The following is a 23,259-nucleotide window of genomic DNA, read 5'->3' as shown; positions in this document are numbered from 1 at the left end:
GTAAATGTAATTTTTTTTTAAATCACTGGTAAAAAGGCTAAGAGAAGGATCTTTGCAATTAACCAAAGATCTAATAAACAATATAAAAACCCTTATAATATTTAAAATTACAACTATTAGGGAAGGGGAATCAGCACAAGACCTAGGTCCTCTGAATATGGGTGACAGTTGTGTGACTTGGGCAGCTTGTGAGGCCATTGGCAGTATTTATTGTAGGGATAAGTCTGGCCCCTTAGGGGGCGTGTTCGCCTCGGGCTAATGTTTACCTATAAATCTGGCGAGTGTGCTTGCAGTGCTTGCTTCTGCTTTCCTGGTCTCCACAGGAACGGTGGTTCTGTAAGTCTATTTCTCCATTAAAGCTGTATATATATATTTACAATCTGTCTGCATTCGTTTACGCCATTACAATTTATCCCGAGTTCATGAACTGGCTCTTTGGTGCCCATTCCCTATGGAGGGATACCTTGTTCAGCCTAGATATGCTGTAGGAGACCTCTAGTTCATTTCCCTACCACCCAGCAGCTCAGACCCAAAATAACAGGAGGGAGACAACAAAAAAAGACAGGAGGGAGAGGGAACGAGGATTGGTATGTAAAATAAGATTGCTTTGGAAAAAAATCCTATTACTCAAATGACCAAAAACCATGAGTGGGCAGCTGACAATAAGTTGAATGAATATTGACTTGTTTTTCTTACATAAAAATATATTCAGATATACCTACTGATTGACAGAGAAATAAAAGTTTGACTACATACACTATTGGCGAGGCTCAGGATAAGCAGACATATTAATATAACATTCAAGGAGTCCAATGTGATACTAGCCCTAAGAAGGGTAACTTACCAGAAAGATCTCCAAATCCCTCCTCAAGGAATTACCAAGAAGATTTACGTTCTATGGTAGAAAAATACACCCACAATGCCATGCTTCCCCCATAATAGTAAATGCAGGAAATAACCAAGACACCCACATGTGAGAAACTGGCAGACATTCCCTGTAGCACATCTCTCTGAGAAGTGGACTGAGCTGTGAAAAAGAACCTGGGAGTCTCCAAGAAAGACTATTAGGTTAAAAGAAGGGAAACAGCAAAGACAAACACTCCAAACTTGGGACAAAAATCAAATAAAGGGATAAGGGAAATGAAGAAATGAATAATAGCACTAAATAAAAATTGGATCTAATGTCTGTATTGATAGTTGAATTGCTTTTTTTTTTAAAAAAAAAAAAGGAGTTAGAAAAAAAAGTCATGTGTATGGAGGAAAAGGTGACATGTAAAAAGAATGGCAAAAAAGATCAGCTGCAACTGTGATGGTACTGAGCAATTCAAGGGAGAATTCCTAATGGAAGATAAACCGCTTAGGAGCAAAATAGGATAGTTTCGGAAGCTCAGGATATTTCTCCAGAGATTATTTATTAAGGACAGTTTTTTGCTTTTTTTTTTCCAGGGAAAGGCTCATGTGTGTGCTTAGCTAGGAAATTGGGTTGCCTTGCCTCCACATTTTATGACACCCTCACCCTCAGTGTGACTCACTGCAGAATTGTCAGTTCAGCTGGAGTGTAGGAAGGAAGTCAGCACAGCCTCTTGTTGGTCTATGCTCTCTACTACGCCGTCTGATGCAGTGTCCTGAAGATATTTTTTATTAGTATGAATGATTGCATATAACATTCGTAGTAGAGAAAACAGTGGAGAAATCAGCCAATGGGAAAGAGATAAAAACTTACCCATAAATATCTGTTCTGAAAGAATGCAAGGTAAAAGCATTCTGTGCTTTCAATAAAGTTCCCAAGAGAATTAAATGGGGCAGCGGGGACAAATTTCTTTAAAAATTACATAGATGCAGGGTTGAGAAGACAGTCTGGTGATTCAGAGTGCTTGCTATTGTTGCAGAGGACTTGGTTTTGCTTCCCTGCAGCCATAGGACACAACTCACAACCACTTGTAACACTCCAGTTCCAGGGTTACTAAACCCCCTTCTGACTTGCTCAGATGTCTGCATGCATTTGGTGTCCATATGGACAAGCAGGCGCAAACACACAGTAAATAGAAAATAAAATAAAAAATAACTAAAACTGGTGTAGAGAAAATAAGGTATTCATATGCCAAAGAATGAAGTTGGACCAGTATCTCACGCTATGTGCAAAGTTGATCCAGAATGGGTAACACCCCTAAATAAGATGCAGAGCAGACTAAATAACAGAGTAAACCGCCCTGACCCCAGGTACAAAGCACCAACAAAGGCAGGCTGGAAGATAAATCAGATGTTATCAAAATTAAAGTTCCCATGTCTCCAAGGACACCGTCCAAAAAAACAACTCACACACTGGGAGAAAATAGTTCAAATCGCGAATCTTAAAAAAGGGACTTCTAATTAAAACAGATAGAAACCAGTTACAACTCAACAGTTAGAAGCTGAATGAAACTGAAAAATAAATAGAGAAAGAGACTGTGTATTGCTGCACATAGAAAGTGAATTCCCCAAAGGCTCACCCTTGAGCAGCAGCAGCTGGGAAGCCACTGAGAAGCAAATGCAAGCTGCAAGCTGTCCCCATATGGAGGAGGAAGGGTCAGCCTCCTGGACTAAAGGGGCTGCAGAGTCCAGGGGGCTTCCTGGGGCAAGGCCTGGAAGGGGCTCACTGTGGGGCTGATGCCCTACCCCCTGCAGTGAGGCTCTCACTAAGCAGCTTATAAATCAATGAATGAAGGGAGGATATGCACCTATTGTCACATGCTGGGATATAATATATTTGAATCTTTCTGCTTCCAACAGGATAACTCTGGTCCCTAGCTTCATAGCATATTTAACCACTTGGTTAAAGCCGGTGTTCTGAGATTCAACAATCATGGTTAGACTCAAGCCTACAAAATGGCAGTTTTCAGTGGCAAGTTCAGAACTTGGCCATGAAAAAATCCTCGTTTATTTCCATTGGGTGTTTTACTGTCAAAAAAATAAAAATTTCAGAAAATAAGAAAAATGTTCTGGGAAAGATCTGGATCCAGGGCTTCAACACATGGCAGCAGTGCCGTTGTTTCTAATCCTATGCTCAGCCTCAGCTCCATCACGCTAAATTGACATGTACAAGATCGGGCTGTGAAAACATCACCGTGTCCATAAATCTTGCTGGCTAGATCTTCACACTGACAGTGGTATACCCTCAGGACAGACACAGACATGCTTCGGCGAGAATAAGTGCCAGAAATGTTGTGCCCAGCACAGCCTCCCTCCACAGATGACATCAAGTAATTCACATGGAGCAGATGTTGCCTGCTTATTTGAGACACTTACTGCACATCCTCCCTCATAGCCTGCCTTCAAAGTAAAACTATATTAGGAGCCAGAGATAATTCCCCTGGCAATTAGAGCCGTCTGGAGGAACTCTGTGCAGCATCATAGTACTCTTGAAAAGCATTTTGAGATGTGCTTCCTGAGTCTCCACAGCTCTGCAGGCTGTCTTAGAAAATTCATCTGATTTCTTTTTCTCTCTTAGTAAAATTTCCCTCAAAAGCGTAGGCTAATGTGGAGGCATAGACTGAGTTAGAATTTAGGTATTATAATTGTTCTATACAGGAGCTGGGGAGATTGCTCAGTGGTTAAGAGCACTAGGGTTTGGGTCCCAGAACCACATGGCATCTGACAAGCAACTGTAACTTCAAGGGTATCTGATGCCCTCTTCTGACCTCAAGTATCAGGCCTATACATGGTATGCGGTTACATATATGTAGGCAAGGTATCATGTACAGAAAATAAATATCAGAAGTATACCTATCAGAGATCAGCTTTGATTAAAATACCACTTTACCAGGGTAGGGGCATGGGGATTAGAAAAATAAGTAGAAAATGAAGATTCGAGTGAAAATAATAAAACAGAAAGCCCTGTACTGTACCAGGAGGGAGTTCCAGTGAATACTGAAATTGCCTACATTTAATTTCTAGTTGCTTAAAATACCTTGACCCCAAAAGGCAGAAGCAAGATAAAAAACTGCATTAACATGATACAAGGAAATTGAACAGACCAGTTGAAGATTGTGGGCTACATTCGTAGTTAAACATTCTGTTGTGATAACAAGACAAGTAATGCTCAAAACATCCTGGAGGCAAACCACTGCCTGGCTGGAATCCATCGTTATCTCCCTAAGAGAGTAAGAACTTAGTTGGATCCTTAGACTTTTGTTTGAGGTAGAAACAGATCTACTTCTCTATACCTGAAATACAAGGTCTGGATATTAGCCACACCAGTTCAGAATAACCTTGAAAGAGCAGAACTCTCTGGTCTAAATCTAGGTTGGACCTTTGTTTGAGGTAGAACCAGATACTAACGTTGAAGGAAAAGAAGTAAGTTCCAACTCACTGACCTTTGGGCTGGGTAGAATGGCAACAACTTTGAGCAAGCTGAAACTCTCTGAGCTTCAGACAAGGTGGATATACGCTCATATTTTTGGGCCTCCACATATACCAAAATCCATTTTAAGGAGATAAAGCAGCAAAATAAACCATCAAAATAAAAACAAAATCTAAAACATAGGTAACCCTCTCTCTGATTATCTTAATAAAAAAAAATCTTCTAAATCCTATCCCTCTCCCCAACTTGATCATCCCATTTCTTCATATTTTCATGCCATCCCCTTCCCTTTACCACTTCCCCTTATCCCCAGTTTACCCAAAAGATCTCATCTAATTCCCCTTCCCACAGCGATCCATGTGTTCCTCTTAGGGTCCTCCTTGCTATGTAGCTTTGTTGATCCCCTATGGGAGCCCTTACCCTCTGGGAGGAGAAGATAGGGGTGGACTGGGAGTGAGATGGGGGAGGTGGAAGGAGGGGTAGGAGGGAGAACTGTGCTTGAAATGTAAAACGAAATTCAAAAATAAAAAAATAAAAAAGAATAGTTAGCAATGTTTAAAAAAGTCTTCAAACTTCCAAAAACAAAGCTTGTTTTTATTCAATGCCACTAATATATATTTTTAAAGGTATACAAATTATCCATGACCCATGTATGAGATGCCAAAGGCAACAACTCATTTCTCATTCTGAGGGGATATATATATATATATATATCCAGAAGTTTTTTTAAACATGTATTACTTACTTAAAATAATGAGGTATATTAGTGACATATGATGTTCTGATATATACCTTATTATGATAAACTCCTTTTGAATAAAAAATCTTCTAAATGAGAATAATTTACAGTAAAGTATTATATAGATGTATATGTAATATAAACATAATATATAGTAATTAAATAGAACAAATAATTTAAAGGCACCAATAGTAAATAAATAGAAAACATTAAATTAGTAAAATATTTCTACAAAATAAAGATTACTATTATATTGTTAAATGAGAAAACTCAAATAGAAAAAATTGTCCAAGATAAAATATAAAAGTCAAATACAAAGAGAAAATTTCAACAAGTGAAAATTTAAGAATGAAAAGTAAAAGAAAGTCAAGGTACCCTTTAGTCACTCAACAAATTAAAAATGATCTCAATAGCTTAAGAGCTAGAAATTGTAGGGTATTTATTAAATCATCTTTTCCCATCTTAATTCTCAATCTATATTAAGTAATTGTACCCTCAAAATAACCCTATAACATTAACTATTACTGTAGTCATCCCACTTAACAAATAAAGAAGGAGAAATGCAGATGAGCATCTTCTCCATAGTTACAAAATTATGTATCCACTCTCTATCTTTGCAGCATTGTTCTAGTTGAGAGAAGGTCTGGGAGATTTGCTTCTCAAATACTGACTAGGGCAAGGAACCTCTGAAATGCTTGTTCAAGTGCACATTTTGAGCTGGTAAGTCTCAGGGGAGTCTTGGGATTCTCGAACAAACTCCTAGGCAAAGCCAATGCAGGGGACCTTTAGGCTATACCTTAAATAGCAAAGTTGTAGAATTGTTCTTTGGGATTGGTACCACCCACGCACAGCATCCTGTGCAACGACCAGTTTCCTGGGGGGGGGTGTCAATGACTCATTTCCTCTTGTCCACACAGTGCAATTCCAGAGTTTCCCATAAAATAAACTATTTCCATTCATGGAAGCTGAGGATCTGCTTCTGGCAGAGACCTCATCATAGAAACATGTGTGTTGAGCTTGTTGAAATCAGTGGATACTATTTTGCCTGTGCCAGAATGCATGGGTGATGTGGAATTCCCCTCTGTATGCTGTGAATACCATTGGTGAATAAAGAAACTGCATTGTCCTGTTGATAAGGCAGAACTTAAGTAGGCGGGGAAAACTAAGCTGAATGGTGGGAGTAGGAAGGCTCAGTCAAGAGAGAAGCCATGTAGCCCTGCTGGAGCCAGACAGAACTTTACCCCATAAACCACAGCCATGTGGTGATACACAGATTACTAGAAATGTGGTAAATAAGATATAAGGGTTAGTGAATAAGAAGCTAGAGTTAATGGGCCAAACAGTGATTTAATTTATACAGTTTCTGTGTGATTATTTCAGGGCTGAGCAGCTGGGAACCAATAAGTAGCCTCCTTACAACAGATGAGGTCAGTAGAGGAGAAGGAAAATATTTCAGAGATAGGAGGAACATACAAAACTACTCTGTGGTGTCAAGTTTATTCTCAGAATAAAATTTAAAAACTTAAAGGTGTTTTAGTCTTGAGTGGAGAATAATCTGCACAGGTAAATTAATGATTTTTCTGGGTGTTGGTAGGGTTGGTGACAGAAACAGAGCAATCAATCAGAGGTCAATGCAGACACAGGACAATGATGATAGAGGAACATTGTCAAGGATTGGAAGGGATCAGATTTGTGAACTCCAAAAAGGACTCAGACTATATATATAGACTATACACATATATATGTGTATATATATGTATGTATATATATTTCAGTGAAACTATGAAGTGGACAGTTGTATTACAGCAGCTTGGAGAAGAATCTGATGCTGGGAAATATAAATGTGGTCATCAGCACATGTATATGCCATGTGTAAAGTCCAAGAAATCCATTAGAAGTTTAAGTGCAAATGAAAGAAAGAATCTAAGTACTCAGTCCTAGACTGAGTCAACCATATGAAACCAGAAGTTGATTATGCTTGAAGTCAACAGTATCTGTGCCCACATCCAAAGATTTCAAGTCCTTGCAATTATGTTTCCTGTCATTAGCATTATGTCCGTTGCGTTAAAGACCCATGGGACATTCAGCCTCAATGACTTGCTTTCTATGTCATGATGGTCCTACCACGTGGGACAGCATGAAATAAAGAATTGTGACAACTGGTACCAGAATGATAAAGTTAAGTGAGAGTTCGTACATTCTGTTTCGTGTAGTTCTAGCCCCTAAGTGGCCAGAGTAGCCAGAGCCTGATAACTTAAGACAGAAGCCTCATTATCTTCCCATCTCTGCATACTGTACCCAGGGTTTTGTCAAGAGAGTCACTGGAGACTGTCAAAGTCCAAACTGTCACAGAGAGTAAAAGTGTAAGCATCAAGTGTGGGAGTCCTCTGGACTGCTCTGTATTTCTAGCAGTCCTAACTTCACTACAGGTTAGTAAACTTTTCTACCTCCATCAAAGAAAAGCCATCTTAAGCCTGATAGGTGGGGTTAACTCACTGTGAGTGTCAAGGTGAGTTGTAATAGACCAGAGAAGCAAGAAGTGGGCCTAGCCCAGAGCAAGACAGTGTGACTAAATCTCCTTTGTATTCCTTTTCTTACTTGTGTGGAAACTAGTACCCCAAGAACTAGCTGACCAGATATCACAGGCACCCTGGAACGTGAGTATAACTGGAGGTTTCTCTCCGGCCTGCCAGATCTCGAATATCCACTCTGAGACTTTATATTAATTACAAACTGTTTGGCCAATGGCTTAGGCCTGTTACTAACTAGCTTCTACATCTTAAATTAACCCATTTCTATTAATCTATGCATTGCCACATGACTGTGGTTCTACCTCACATCTTGTTTCTCTGGTGACTGCTGGGATCTCCCTGACTCTGCCTTCTTTCTCTCTGTATCTCTGCTTGGATTTTCTACCTAGCTATGTTCTTCCCTGCCATAGGCCAAAGCAGCTTTTTTCATCAACCAATGAAGGCAACACATATTTGCAGCATACAGAAGGATGCCCCATGTCACGTGAGTTTTGGCGATTTTCCATCTCTACCTCCCAGTGGTGATACTATAAACATATCCTACCATGTCCATTATTTATACACATTCTGGGTATTGAAATCTGGGTATCATGCTATGTGGCAAGCACTTTGCTCACTGAGCTATCTTCCCTGTTCCGTGAATGATGATAATTCTTTATAACAAGTCACAGATTACCAGACTCCAAAGTCCCTGATGTACATTTGCAAGGTAGAGGGATTTATGACTACATCTTATCTTTCCTCCCTCTGTCTGACATCTATCATCTTCAGGCAAGAAACTAAAATGTCTTCTGTTTAATCTGACACCTTTCTGCTGGGTGGAACCTTCACATGCCTTGGCTATAGAAGTCTCATCCTGGACTCCCTGCTTCCTGTAACTCCACCCTCATCCATCCTCATTTGTGTTGATACCATCATGGATGATGGAAAGTTTCTCATCAGTTGTGGAAATTGGCTCCACATTCCTCTCTGAGCGATGGTGCTAGGGAACCCACATTTATCTCTCTATAATAATGTCAGAGCATGGAATACCACCAAGTGACAAAGATGCATTCATCCAGCAGTTGGCTTAAGATTTAAAGTTGTTTAGGAGAATTTCAGTGGCATTTGAAGGGGGCACCCCACATAGAAGTTTCAGGGGGTAGGGCTGAGCCCTGGGAAGTCAGTTCCTTTACTATAATTATATAGTTTCACTCCCCCCAACCCACTAAAGGATATGGTTTGCTGTTGTTATACAAGTCATCAGAGCCTACATTTTTTAAAAAGAAACCAAAAGAAAGAATGAAAATTTGCTTAGATATAGAACATGTGTGTATACATGTGTGTGTATGTGTGCACATGCGATACTGTGGCAACAAGACATTCTACTGAAGTCCTTGACCTCATTTCAAAGAAACCTCTCGGTAGATACTGCTTACTCTTGGTGATGAAAATGGAGTGACCCACTGTGTGAATGAATTCCCTATACTTTTCTATTCATTCACAGCACAGTGTATAATTCTCAGGACACTGTAGTAAGAAGAGCCACATCCATCCGTATGTGAGAGCAAAGGTGTTTCCAATTAAAACTGGTCATTACCATTACATTGTTCTTAAAGACAGTTACAGCAATTTATATTCTTTGGGGCATTTTGAAGTAGTCATGAAGAAAAGTTTCAGACTCCTAGGTAACAGCAAATTTTACATCACAGGAACTAGATCAATTGAGCTTTTTTGTAGTTTGTTCTCGCTGTCCTACAGTCTCTCTCCTAACTTTAACATCTTTTGTGAGAAATACAGGCTGTACTCAGACATAAAAAAAAAGATTTTGAAGTCAGTTTTCATGGAGTGAAAGCCCATACAGTCAAATTACATTAGAGGATGTCTTAAGTTGCTCAGAAACTACATTGTATATCGTTTTATCTAACAAATGCACACATCCAGTTCTATATAAAATTGATTAGGCATATGGTAATATGCAACGCAAACCATGTGACCACAAGGAATGGAATTTTGTATCACTGTATCCTTAGAAACCAGTGGTTTCTTTGGCTCAAAGAGATGATGGCTCTTTAAAAGACCTAGAGAGTTTAAAATTACTGAGACAAATAATAACATTCCTTGTTGCAATATTGATGCTCAAATGAACCAGAATTAAAGGAGAGTTCAGAAGGATTTTCTTAAGAAAGTGGCAAACTGCAGAAGTGTGAGTTGCAGTAAGAAACCCAAAAGGAGCTGGGTAGTGGTGATGCACACCTTTAATCCCAGCACTTGGAAGGCAGAGGCAGGCGGATCTCTGTGAGTTCAAAGCCAGCCTAGTCTACAGAGCAAGTTCTAGGACAGGCGGGGCTACACAAAGAAACCCTGTTTTGGAAAAAAAAACAAAAAAACAAAAACCAAAAAAGACCCACCCCTAGAAAAAGAAACACAAAAAACAAGAAAGGAAAGTAGGAAGGAAATTCAAAAGGAATTGTAAGGTTCAGAGCTTTTACCCAGGAATAATCACTGTGCCTAGCACTTAAGGACAAGCTACTTTAGTGGCTGCAAGAAAGAGAGCATTAAAGCTACAGCAAGCACAGCAAAACAGGGAGTGAGGAAAGACACCCTGACCGCCCTGCTCTGACAGATAACAATTGCAAATGCACTGGCAGCCTGCTGGCACAGGAACCTGGACAAGGCAATAAGCAAGGCAAAGGTCAGTCTGCAGGGCCAGAGAGTGAACCAGACAAGCACATTCTGGAACAAAAGCTCGGCGAATGCATTGGGAGGAGTTGGTGGCACTGTCTCAATTATTCTCTGTGTCTTTCCCTCTCTGCCAGTAGAATTCAGCTAAATTCAAGGACCTTTTGATGAGATTCCACAGCATAGAGGAGGGTCATGCTAGAATGCTTGCTGTAGTTGCATGCTGTTCTGAGCATACAGAAAATAAAGACCGGAAGGGCATACAAGTATCTGTAATCAACTGAGTGATCAGGAAAAGTCTTCATAAAGTTCGTGCTGGGATCTATTTCCTAAGGTGTGCAACCTCCCTCTTTATATGCTGTTATATAAACAAAAGCAACGAGAGCTTGGGAATGGGATATCTCTGGGTTCGGGCTTTTCTTACTTGTGCAACAGGAGGAGTGGGTTAGATTGAAGAGTCTCCAGTTTTGCCAGTTGGCAGAAATCTCAGAGATCCTACCAACCACATGAGTTCTTGGGTCCTCAATATCTCAATCTTCAGAACACAGAACATTCCCACAGAAGTCCTCATCTAACTGATTGATGCATCTTATTCCTTGGAGCTGGAGTTGTAAGAGATTATGGACCATCCAGCATCAGTGCTGAGGACCAAACTCATGCCCTCTGCAAGAGCAGCAAATACAGCAAGTCTTCATGATTACTAAGGCCCATCCGAACTACACAATGAAAGATAATGGGAGAAAGGTGGAAGACAGCTTAAAGAATTATGGTCCCATCATCTGACCATAATGACTTGCTAACCTTTTGCAAAACATTTTAACCTTAGTCCTTTATTTTTGTGTTTTCAAGCTAGTGTGAGGAAGCAGAAAGAGACAAAATATTTTGAACTTGTGTTTCTTTGTTCATATTAGAAGCTGGATTCTGAGAAAGCAAGCTCCTTTATCCATCGCTTTTATACTATCATTAAGAATGCTATTTTGTGCCAGTAATCCTTATATTTTTAAATATTCTTTTAAAAAATTTTTCAGTGTGTATTTGTGTGTGTATGTGTGTGCGAGCGTGTGTGTATGTGTATTAATATGAGTGCAATGCTTATGGGGGTGTAATAGTTTAGTTTATATCAGCTTGACACAAGCTAGAGAATACCTCAGTTGAGAAAATGCCTCCTTCACATTGGCCTGTAAGCAAGTCTATGATGGAATTCTCAAGTCTATGATGAATGCAGGAGGACCCATCCCATGGAGGGCAGTGCCCCCTCCCCTCAGCAGGTGGTTCTGGCAGGTATATGAAAGGTAGGTGAATATGAGTCTGGGGAGTACATCATTAAACAGTATTCTTCTATGATCTATGCTTCAGTCCCTGCCTCCAGGTTGGGGCCCTGACTTCCCGTAGAGATGGACTGTGACCTGGGGCATGGAAGACAAATAAGCTCTTTTACCCCCAAGTTGCTATTGGTTACGGAGTTTATCCTAGTGACTAAAACCTAACAAAGACAGGAAGTCAGAGGCTTTTTATTCCTAAGAGCTGGAGTTATAAGAGATTGTGAACCATCCAGTGTCAGTGCTGAGAACCAAACTCATGCCCTCTGCAAGAGCAGCCAATTCTCCCCACTGTTGAATTGCCCTCCAGCCCCCAGCTTCCTGCTTAGCAATCCTTTCCTAGTAAATTGTCCAGAACAAAGACCTGTGCAATATTCACCCTCCAGGTCCTCATCTCCCTCAACAGTGTTAATATAAGACCCATGCTCCCTAAGAAGCCCTGACCTGAAGTCACTCAACATGGAATGCACATGTAGCCCCTTGCGGTCTGTTTCTGTCCTTTTACAGGAGTCTTCTGGCAAGTGTCAACTTATGGAAAACAAATAGTTCCCTAAGAGTTATCCACACACCACACTTGAACTTGAGTTCCTTTTTTCAAGGAGGACATCAAGAACGTGGGAAACCCTCCTTTGAGAGTTGCCCATCCCAGCTTCCCTCGTGTTGGTTGGCCCTGTAACAGACTACCTTCTGATCAGTTGACTTGGTTGTTTTCTTGACATGAACATGATTGCCTTCCATACAAACTGCACTTCTTTATAAATTATATATACTAAAACTGAACCATGACAGAGAAGGAAACAAACTGTAGAATTAAATTATATTAAGAGCAATTACACTCATGATAGCATAATAGCAGGCCAGATATAGCAACCATGTGACCCTGAACTGGGAAGTAGATGCATTTTTTTTTAATTCTATAATCCTTATGAGTCTCTATGATGCACACATTCAAGTATTTGTCAAGAGAAAAGCAAATACTTCTAGTGAACAGACCTGGAGATAAAGAGAACTGAGTTATTTTATTAAACAGGAGTCAGCATTTATGTTATAGCGCACATAAAAAGTTCACTTATTACATACAACTATTTTTAATAGTAACTGGTTTTAATAATAATGTGACTAGGACAACCACATAATACACATAACTGAATTATGGCTAGTTTTAAATTAAAATAATCAAAGTTTCATGGTATTGTTACTCTTGTTTCTAGAAACATCAAGGAAAATCATTAGCCTAAGATCCCTGCAGATTTAGGTTATTATAAACACAGGTATATACAGGGGGCACATCTCTCAGAGCTCTTTCTGAATATGTGGTACAGAACCGACATTCTGCTTATTTCTGTGCCCCACCATCAATATGTCCCAGAATGTAGAGACTCCAAATTGTTCAGTTCACATTTTATTCAATACTACTCTTATGTGCATTCAGCTGCCAAAATGGGGGTGATTTGGGGGTATCTGGACAAGGTCAGACATCCTAAAACCATACCCTAAAGATTCCTCCAGGTCTAACATGGCTGTACCACAGGAAACCCTTTATTCCACATAGGAAGAAAGAAAGCAGAAAGTGGGAAGAATCCCCAAGGAAATGTAGCTTATAAACAGAAGGTAACTATGACAAATACCATACATTCTACAAAGCAAGGGTGAAAAGTCTGATGTGACAGGGGACAGCGGAAATAGAGAGTAACAGTTTAGCCAACAACACTGAAAAGAGTGTTGCTTTCGAGGGGTAAACAATGTAGTCAATCATACCAGCCATGGCACTTTGGTCAAGAGGATCATATCTAAGAGATGCTACTAGCATGTGTCTTTGGCTCCTTTAAAGTCTGTGGTGAGGAAGGGGCTGGGGAAATGGCTCTGTGGTTGAGAGCTGGTTGCCCTTCCAGAGGACCCACATTCAATTCCCAGTACCCACATGGAAGCTTACAAATGCCAGTTAACTCTAGTCCCACTTCTGCCCTCCTCAAGGATACATGGCAAAATATCCATGCAAATAAAATACAAAAACCAAGTTAAGTATATTAAAACAATAAAATTCATATTGGAGCTTCATTCCCAAGGAAACAAGACTAAGGTGTAGTCTTCAATGTGTAATTGAACCATGAGGGATCTGCCCTTGTCAGTGTAGCATTAGTCACCCTTCCTAAAGACTTCCAAAGAGTGACTTTTTCCTCCCTCATCCTGCCCCTTTGCCATGTGGTAAGTGAGTAGCCCTGTTGTCTGATGGATGCATCCAGTTCTATCATGGAAATAAAATGTAGCCTTCCCCAGGCACTGGGATCTTCTGGCACCTTTTCTTTGCATGCCAAGCCTTGGAATTGAGAGAAATTAATCTCTGCTCCTTATAAATTAACCGTACTCAAGGACTTTTTATTCTTAGCAACGTAAAAGACTAAGCCCAAGGATAAGATGCTAGAAGTCCCATTTACAACCACTCCTTTTGCCTAGTGCTTTTGATATAAACACTCCTTTTGCCTAGTGCTTTTGATACAAACAAATGGGGATTTTCTCACTACTGCTACTACTACTAATTTATTTGTTATATTTATTTTGTGTGTATGAATGTCTTTCCTACATGTGTCTGTACACCATAGGTCTCATAGAATTTCAGGTGGTTGTAACCCTCCATGTACAGGGTCCTGGGTCCTCTGCAAAAGCAGTAAGTGCTCTTTATTAACTGCTGAGTCACCTGTCTCTCCCCAGAACCCTGCTAAACCATCCCTCTAGGCCCACTAATAATTTCTAATTCGACTCACCTTCCTGCCTTAGACCAGTTTAAAGTCCGCTTTGATCCAGACCGCAATTAGCTTCATCTTTTTTAGTCATATTCCTATTGTTCAGGAGAGGCTGTATAAAAACCAGAGCAGGGAGAGATATTTGCACCCTGGCTCCCCTTTAGGTGAGGTCACCAGACAGGCTACACTCTGCTTCACAGCCCAAGGATCTGCTTTTTTATCAGCAAAATGAGGGCATTGATAGTCTTGGCGAGTGCCCTTAATTTTGTTCCTGTTACACAGCAAAGACAGAAATAAGGCATGGGCATGATATTATTAGGCTTTTTTGGTGTGTGTGTGTGTGTGTGTGTGTGTGTGTGTGTGTGTGTGTGTGTACATAGTTCCTGGAAGCAGGGATAAGGGGTGAGGAGGTATTGGAAGTTGGGGTACAAAGCATGAAGTAAGTTGTGTTCCTGGGATGGCTGTAGCAGACAGTGGTGCTGGCCTGGCCATGACTGTCCAGGGTCCCCAACCAGCCCTGATAGCAATGAAGGGTGGGGAGCTGCAGCCACACTGAATCTGCTGACCTTTGCTGAATGAATAGTGCCAAGGAGGCTGCCTGACATCGGAGAGACTGAAGCAGAGCTCCATAAGGATGAAGGTACCTACCTGAGGGAAAGGCAGGGTGGAGCATGGACGTGGGGTAAGGTACACTGCAGCTATGTCTGCAGTCAGAGGAGGGCTGAGGACGGCTGAGGACGGCTGCGGAGGGCTGAGGAGGGCTGAGGAGAGCTGAGGAGGGCTGAGGACGGCTGAGGAGGGCTGAGGAGGGCTGAGGAGGGCTGAGGAGGGCTGAGGAGGGCTGAGGAGGGCTGAGGAGGGCTGAGGAACTCTCTTGGGGTTCTGGAGACATCTTCAGCACCTCCTGAGCTGGGGCGCAGAGTTGGTAAATAAAATTCTAGGTACCTGACACTGTTGCAGAGTTCAGAGTGAATTATTATGAGTGATTTTATGACTTTCTATTATGACCTTTTTTAGTAATATCTAATTATTAAACAACAATAATTAAATGACTATACTCTAAGTCATCCAGTTATTTAACAACTTTTTTCCTGTGGTGGTTTTTCTTTTATTTCTAACCACAATGTCACCACACTATACATTCAGCTTGGTACTAACAAGCGGCTTTTGAGACCGTTGAATTACAGTTTGAAGAGCCATTTGAAAGCCTGTGAAATGATTTTGAATAACCTTTACTTGGACTTTAATTGTTTCAAGTAAAGAATTCATATTAGATTCCGAGTATAAGTTTGTATGTGTGCATGTGTATGTGTTCAAATGCATACATGCGTGAGTATGTATTGTGAAGGCCAGAGGTCAGTATCAGGTGTCTTCTCAACTACTTTTAACCTTATTTTTTTGACACAGGATCTCTTACTGAACACAGAGCTTGCTGATCCAGCTAGACCTGCTGGCCTCCAAGACCCAAGCACCCTCCATCCTCTGTCTCCCTAGTTTTGAGCTTACAGTGGTGCAAACCACCACGCCCAGATATTAAATGAGTGTTGAGGATCCCAACTCAGCCCCACAGGTTTGTGCAGCAAGCTCTCTCCTGGCTGAGCCACCTCTCTAGCTCAGGATGCATATTCTTTTATCTGTGTTTCCCCATCTACCTACCCAGAGTTCAACGCACTCCTGGGGACTCACTGAATAGTGCTTCATTTGGCTTGGGTTATTTTTGTTGCTACTGCACCCTCCACCCCCCGAGATATTAACAACCTGGATGGTTCAGGCAGTTGTGTGCTCCTGTGTCTTATGAAAACATTAAGAAATACAGCTATTAGGCCCAGTTTACATCCCCAAGCTGCCTGAACACAGCGCTGTTCTGAGATTGAAATACCGGAAGCAATCATATAATTGATCACTTTCCCAAACGCATTCTGGGCCATTATTTTAGCTTCTAGGAGAATTCACTGGAAGGTAACCAGAGCATTTGGCTTCTGCCTCATAGTTCTCCGAAAAAGTTTACGATCTGAAATAGAAATCATCATCTGAAATAGAAATCAGCCTGTTAGGTAGGCTGGCTTCTGCTGCTAATTTATGGTCTGAGCAAAAGCTTATCTCACTGTTAAGTACGTATTTTCTTTATTTCACAGAAAGTGTGGCTTATCTGCATTTAAAATATGGAGCCTGGGCTACACAGAAGTTAATCAACTTGCCAACAATCATACAACTTGTAGGGTGATTGCAGGCACTGTGTCCTAACCAACACGTATGGTTGCCTCAGTGTTGGCTACTGGGGATCACTAGGAAAAATGATAAAGGGACAGGGCCTTGCAGCCTGATTAGGGAGGCAGCAGGGAGCAGGGATGGTTGTTTTGCCAGTACTGTGGGCCCCATGCTAAAAATAGTACAAAAAAAAAAACTTATATCTTGATAGTTTTGCAAATTTGTTTGTATCTCTAACCTCTACTACAGAGAAGTGGCAGATTGGGAGAGGGCAAGGTATGGAGACAGGAAGTTGAGTGGATCACACCAAGTCCAAGCTAGAAAGAACCAAGTGATAAGGTGAGGGTAGGGAAGAAAGTTGAAGCCAGAGAGGGAATAACATTTCTCATGCCGTCTTCGGGCCTGTTGGTATTACCTACCTCCAGAGACATAAGAGTGGATTTTTAGTATGCAGGGTTTTTTTTTTTTTCCATTTTGAGGACTTCCTTTAGATTAGCTAACATCGAGAAAGAACTAGACTTGATGAATGGAACATACAACAAGCTCCTCTGCTGTACATACTATTTCCTCTAACAGATGCTTGTCCTAGGCAGCTGGGGAGATCAATCAGTGGATAAAGTAATTGCCACGTGAGCATGAGCACCTGAGTTTGAATCTCCACAACCCATGTAGAAGCCATGTCAGTAGTGTGTGCCTCTCTAATCCCAGCACAGAGAGGTAGAGATGGGCAAGTCTTGGGAGCTTCCTGGCTAACCAATTTAGCACATACAGTGAGCTCCAGGTTTAGTAGAGACCCTGCCTCAGAAAAGAAAGGCAGGAAATGATAGAGGAGAACACCTGTCCATCAGTCTCTAGTCTCCACATGTACAAGCATATACCCACTCAACTACATTCAAACTCACACACACACTTCAAAAAAGAAAAGATACAAATGGCCAAAAGTTACACTGCTCAATACCCTAACCACCAGCACAAGCTCGGCTGACACCTCTGCCTGTTACAGGGTCTGTTATCAGAAAGATGAATGGTAAGCACTAAGGAGGGCAAGGAGGAAAACACATTGTCTATTACCAGTGGGAAACATCAAATAGAAGAGCTTGGCATCCAGTATTCCCATTCTGGAGACATGCAAAAAAAATTAAATCAGCATGTTAAAAATTATCTGAAGTCCTGTATTCAAGCAAGCAGCCTTCCACTCACAACTGCCTGTAGCTCAATTTCCAGAGGATCCCATACCCTCTTCTGGTGGCAATCACACACACACACACACACACATACACACACACACACACACACACACAGAGAGAGAGAGAGAGAGAGAGAGAGAGAGAGAGAGAGAGAGAGAGAGAGAGAGAAAATTAAAAATTAAAGGAAAACTTAAAAGAAATACACTATACTAAATATATAGAATTGAACATCAATTATCATAAAAATCAAATTCAGTGAATGGTGGTAAGATGAGTAGATGTTGGGGACATTGTACAGAGTCAAATAAGTCAGGTACAGAAAAATGAGAGCTGTAGTATTCCATGTATTTGAACTCCATAAATGTACGTCTCATAGAGACAGAGGGCAGAAAGCTTGTGATCAGATACTGACAGGACCAAGGAGGAAAAACAACAGAGATGTTGCGAAAAGGGTAGGATGCTTCAGGAATGTGATGTTGCAAGATGACCACAACGACAGTGTGACTTTCAAGGCTGTTAAAGGAATGTATTTTTAATATTCTTCTCACAGAAAGGATAAGTCAATAGGATGAATGATATGCTAATTAGCTTGACTGCTGTGCCTAGATCAAAATATCATGATGAATTCTATAAATACAGTGCTGTTAACTAGAAACATTTGAAAGGATAATTACATGATAGACAACTCTAAAATATTAAGAGCAAGTGGTTCTTGGCCAAAATTCATTCTACATTTCATACCTGGAGTTAGTTGACATCTACTGTTCCCAATATGGAGATGCTTGGTTTGGAGGAAGATTCAGGGAATGGAGGAGAGGAGAGAATGGAGAGAGAGATGCAAGTGTATATGTATGTAAGGGAGGGAGGGAAGAACTAGAAACTTCTTTGAGTTTTCAGATAACAGATAATAGGAGGTATTTTTGGACAAAGTCATGTACTAAATGATTTATTTTTAAAACAATCTTGTTTTACATACCGATCCCAGTTCCCTCTCCCTCTCATCTTCCTGCTACCTGCACCTTATCCCCCACCCCACCTCCCATCCACTCCTCAGAGCGGGTAAGGCTCCCATGGGGAATCAACACAGGCTGTCACATCACTTGAGACAGGACCAAGGCCCTTCTCTCTGTATCTAGGCTGAGAAAAGTATCCCTCCATAGGGAATGGGCTTCAAAGTGCCAGTTCATGTACTAGGGATAAATACTGCTTCCACTGCTAGTGGCCTCACAGACTGCCCAAGTCACACAACTGTCACCCATATTCAGAAGGGTCGAGTTTGGTCTTATGCAGGTTCCCCAGCTGTCAGTCTGGAGTCAGTTGTAGGCCAAGGCTGCTTGTTCATTTCCCAGCTGCCCAGACCCGAAATAATCACAGAAACTATTAATTAAAACAGCGCTTGGCCTATTAGTTCGGGCTTCTTATTAACTAACTCATATCTTAAATTAACCCATTCCTATTATTTTTATATTACCGCAAGTTCCGTGGTTTACTGGTAAGATTCCAGTGGCATCTGTCTCCTTCAGTGGCTATATGGCATCTCTCTGACTCTGCCTACTCTTTCTCTACATCTCTGTTCGTATTTCCCGCTTGACTTTACTCTGTTAAGCCATTGGTAGAAAGCAGCTTCTTTATTAACCAATGGCAATAAAACATATTCATAACATACATTACCTCCCACATCAGTCAGTGAGTGCCCACAGTCAGCTGTTTTTGTGGGTTTCCCCATCATGGTCTTTGTCCCTTTGCTTATATTATCACTCCTCCCTCTCTATGACTGGAATCTGGGAGCTGGGCCCAGTGCTTGGCTGTAGATCTCTGCATCTGCTTCCATCAGTTACAGGATGAAGGTTCTATGATGACAATTAAGGTAGTCATCAATCTGATTTCAGTGGAAGGGCAGTTAAGGTACCCTCTCCATTATTGCTTAGATTCTTAGCTGGGTTCATCCTTGCAGATTTCTGGGAATTTCCCTAGTGCCTGGTTCTGGCTAGCCCTATAATGGCTCTCTCTTTCAAGGTATCTCTTTTCTTACTCTTCCTCTCTGTCCTTCACCCAACTCGACCTTCTCAATCTCTCATGTTCTCCTTGCTGCTCCCGTTTTCTTCTCCCCACTTCCCCACCACCCTCCCTGTCCCCCATGCTGCCAATTTACTAAGGAGATCTTGTCTACTTCCCCTTCTCTGGGGATCCATGTGTAACCCTTTTAGGGTTCTCCTAATTTCCTGTTTTCTCTGGGGTTGTGGACAGAAGACTGGTTATCTGTTGCTTTATGTCTAATAACCACTTATGAGTGAGTACATATTGTGTTTGTCTTTCTGTGTTTTGGTTACCTCACTCAGAATATTTTTTTCTAGTTCTATCCATTTGCCTTCAAATTTCAAAATTCCATTGTTTTCTTTTCCACTGAGTAGTACTCCACGTGTAAATGTGCCATATTTTCTTTATCCATTCTTTAGTTGAGGGGCACCTACATTGTTTCCAGGTTCCGTCTATTGCGAATAATGCTACTATGAACATAGTTGAGCAATTGTCCTTGTATTGTGAGTATGCATCCTTTGGGTATATGTCCAAGCACAGCATTGCTTGAGGTAGGTTGATTCCCAATTTTCTGAGAAACTGCCATACTGATTTCCAAAGTGGCTGTGCAAGTTTGCACTCCATTCTAAAGAAAACTTTCTCAGTATTTTTAAGTAAATAATTTATTGAAAACAATTTATTATTTATGTATATTGGTATCCCTGAGTGTATGTATGTGTACTGTATATATGCAGTGTCTGAAGAAGCAAGAAGAGGGTATGGGATTCCCTGAAACTGGAGTTATGAGAAGTTGTGAGTTGCCATGTGTGTACTGGGAACTGAACCCAGGTCCTAAGCAAGAACAGCAAGTGCTCTTAACAACCAAGCCAACTAACTCTCCAGCTCCCAAAGTAGACAATTTATAAGCTTCTCAATTTACACACAATTTTAAGGAGCAATCCTTTTACTTCTCTATAGTTTAGTGTATAGATATTACCAAATGCTCTTCATGAAATTTAAAAATCTGTTATTCTAGAAAAATCACTTGTTTTGCTGTGTTTCTTTTCTTCATAAGTTTAGAAAATCATTAACATATTTCTTTAGATGATTCTCTACTAGTTTAAAAGGAATAGGAAACTAGAGAGCATACTATGTGTAAGTACTGTAGGACAGCATCCAGTGGTGCTCTTCAGATGGGCCTGATAACCACCTGCCTCACAATCAGCAAGAGCTGATTAAAAGTCCAGCTCTGAGCCGGGCAGTGGTGGCGCACGCCTTTAATCCCAGCACTCGGGAGGCAGAGGTGGGCGGATCTCTATGAGTTCGAGACCAGCCTGGTCTACAAGAGTTAGTTTCAGGCCAAGCTCCAAAACCACAGAGAAACCCTGTCTCGAAAAACCAAAATAAATAAATAAATAAATAAATAAATAAATAAATAAATAAAAATAAAAGTCCAGCTCTGGCCTGGACTCTATGGGTGAGATGTGAGGCCCAGTCCTGGCCTGGACTCCATGGTGGGGCCTTGGTGACTTAATAACTGGGGACAGAAAGTCCTGGAAATAAGACAGAAATACTAATTCTTGGGGCTGGAGAGATGGCTCAGTGGTTAGAAGCATTGCCTGCTTTTACAAAGGTCCTGAGTTCAATTCCCGGCAACCACATGGTGGCTCACAACCATCTGTAATGAGGTCGGGTGCCCTCTTCTGGCCTGCAGACATACACACAGACAGAATATTGTATACATAATAAATAAATAAATATTGAAAAAAGAAATACTAATTCTTTTTAGATACTAAGCTGGGCTTTAGGTAAAATAGCATAGTTTTGGTGATCTGTGAGCCAGGTCATCACTGAAAGAGCATCCGACACACCCAGTCTTCTCAAAGATAAGAGGTCCCAAGCCAAAATGGAGACTTGTCATTTGATTGTGGTTTTCACAGTAGAAGCCAAATAATTGTTTTTCACTATCTTGAAGTTTATATGACCAAGAAATACTAATTTTATTGAATAAAAAACCCGAGTTTGTAAGACTTCATCTCATTGGCCCAAGTTAGATATTTATATAGGTGTATGTATGTGTTTATCCATATAAACTTACATACACAATGCAGTAATATGGGGTGGTGAATGTTCATAAAGTCATAACCTTAGCCATTAACTGCCATGGAGGTTTGAAGTCAAGCTCTACTTTGGAGATGGTGCTTGTCATTCAGTTTTCTCTCTTTTTTATGTAAGCATGAAGCCAACACCTAACTCATATCTTTCTGTGTAAAGCACAGTTGGATTTCTGGTTTAGGGTTAGGAAGAGAAACAAGAAGCATGCACAAATACAAGGTGCACTCTAGAACCACAGAGACAGATAGACCGGAATTTAAAGGAGACTGGAGTGAATCTGGCTAGTCCTGGGCTGGAGGGAGAAATCAAAACGTTCGTAGTACAACACTGAGTTTGAGTGAGCTGTGCAAATGACACCACCCAGCAGGGCCCAATGGTAGGGAAGATTTGAACTCCACGGGGCCAGGTTTTTTGTTTGTTTGTTTCTTTCTTTTGCCATATAGAGTCTAAGACAGCTTATACTATTGGAATGTTGATGGGGTGAAGTTATTTTTTTTCACAATATCATCACCATGTAGCCACAATCATTAAAGGTTTCTTGTCCTCTAGGCTCTGAAGAAAAAGCCTGAAATCATTCAAATATCTGGACGTGTAATTTTATAACGCTATGTTTAGAGTTCTACATTCCACAGAGATGTCCAGCAAGATCCTTCTGGCCTGGTTTGTAACAAAAAAGACAGAGCTGCTGCCTAATGGGAACCAGGCAGCCATGGAGAGCAAGCCTGCAGGCACCTGCCCAAGGCTCAGCGAGCAGATGGCCATGGGCACAAAACCACCATCGCGATTGGCACCTTGTTGGGTGCCTGGAGCAGGAAAGGGCCTGGAAAAGTCCTTCTCTGGCTGCCCTTCCCTCAGAAGCATATTGGGAGCACAGGATGGGGGAAAATGCCTGGTCACTGCCAAGCAGAGAGGAGCTGCCCTTTGAAATCTAGGCTACTGCAGCCTCCTGGGGCGTCAAGCTGCTGCCTCTCAGAACCAGAGTGGATCTTAAGGAAGAGTGTGCCGATTTCCTGTGGTATAGTGCGTCCCCTCAGGTTCCATTCAAAGCCACCTTACAGGATGACACTAAGACAAGATTGCAGAGGGTTCTGAGTCCTCTGCAGATCCGCCTGCAGTACATAGCACAGCTTTCTCCAATTCAAAATTCTCATGTTGGTGACTGGGGCACTGTTAGCTTCTGCCCGTGCAGCAGCCTGCCTCTGCCGTCAAAGCAGCTTTACGTTACATCATCACCTGGCGCCAGGTCAGGTGTCAACTATAGGACATGTGCACGCTTTAAAAGTGTCCGCCAGGCACTTGCCTCCTCTTGCTTCTTGCTCCTTTATTGCGTCTCTTCTTCCTCCTGTCTCTTTCCTCTCTCTCTCTCTCTCTCTCTCTCTCTCTCTCTCTCTCTCTCTCTCTCT

General features: G+C 41.3%; 1 protein-coding gene across 3 annotated transcripts in view; it reads right to left on the bottom strand.

Annotated features, from left to right (window-relative positions):
* Unc13c (unc-13 homolog C) overlaps window positions 1-23,259 on the bottom strand; it is a 462,492-nt gene that overhangs the window by 400,748 nt on the left and 38,485 nt on the right. The gene's annotated exons all lie outside the window — the stretch shown is intronic.

The sequence above is a fragment of the Microtus ochrogaster genome, chromosome 5 (assembly GCF_000317375.1).
Source record: "Microtus ochrogaster isolate Prairie Vole_2 chromosome 5, MicOch1.0, whole genome shotgun sequence".
In the NCBI taxonomy this organism is placed as follows: domain Eukaryota; kingdom Metazoa; phylum Chordata; class Mammalia; order Rodentia; family Cricetidae; genus Microtus; species Microtus ochrogaster.
Note: the sequence above shows the minus strand (reverse complement) of the source record. Positions and strands in the feature narration are given on the sequence as shown.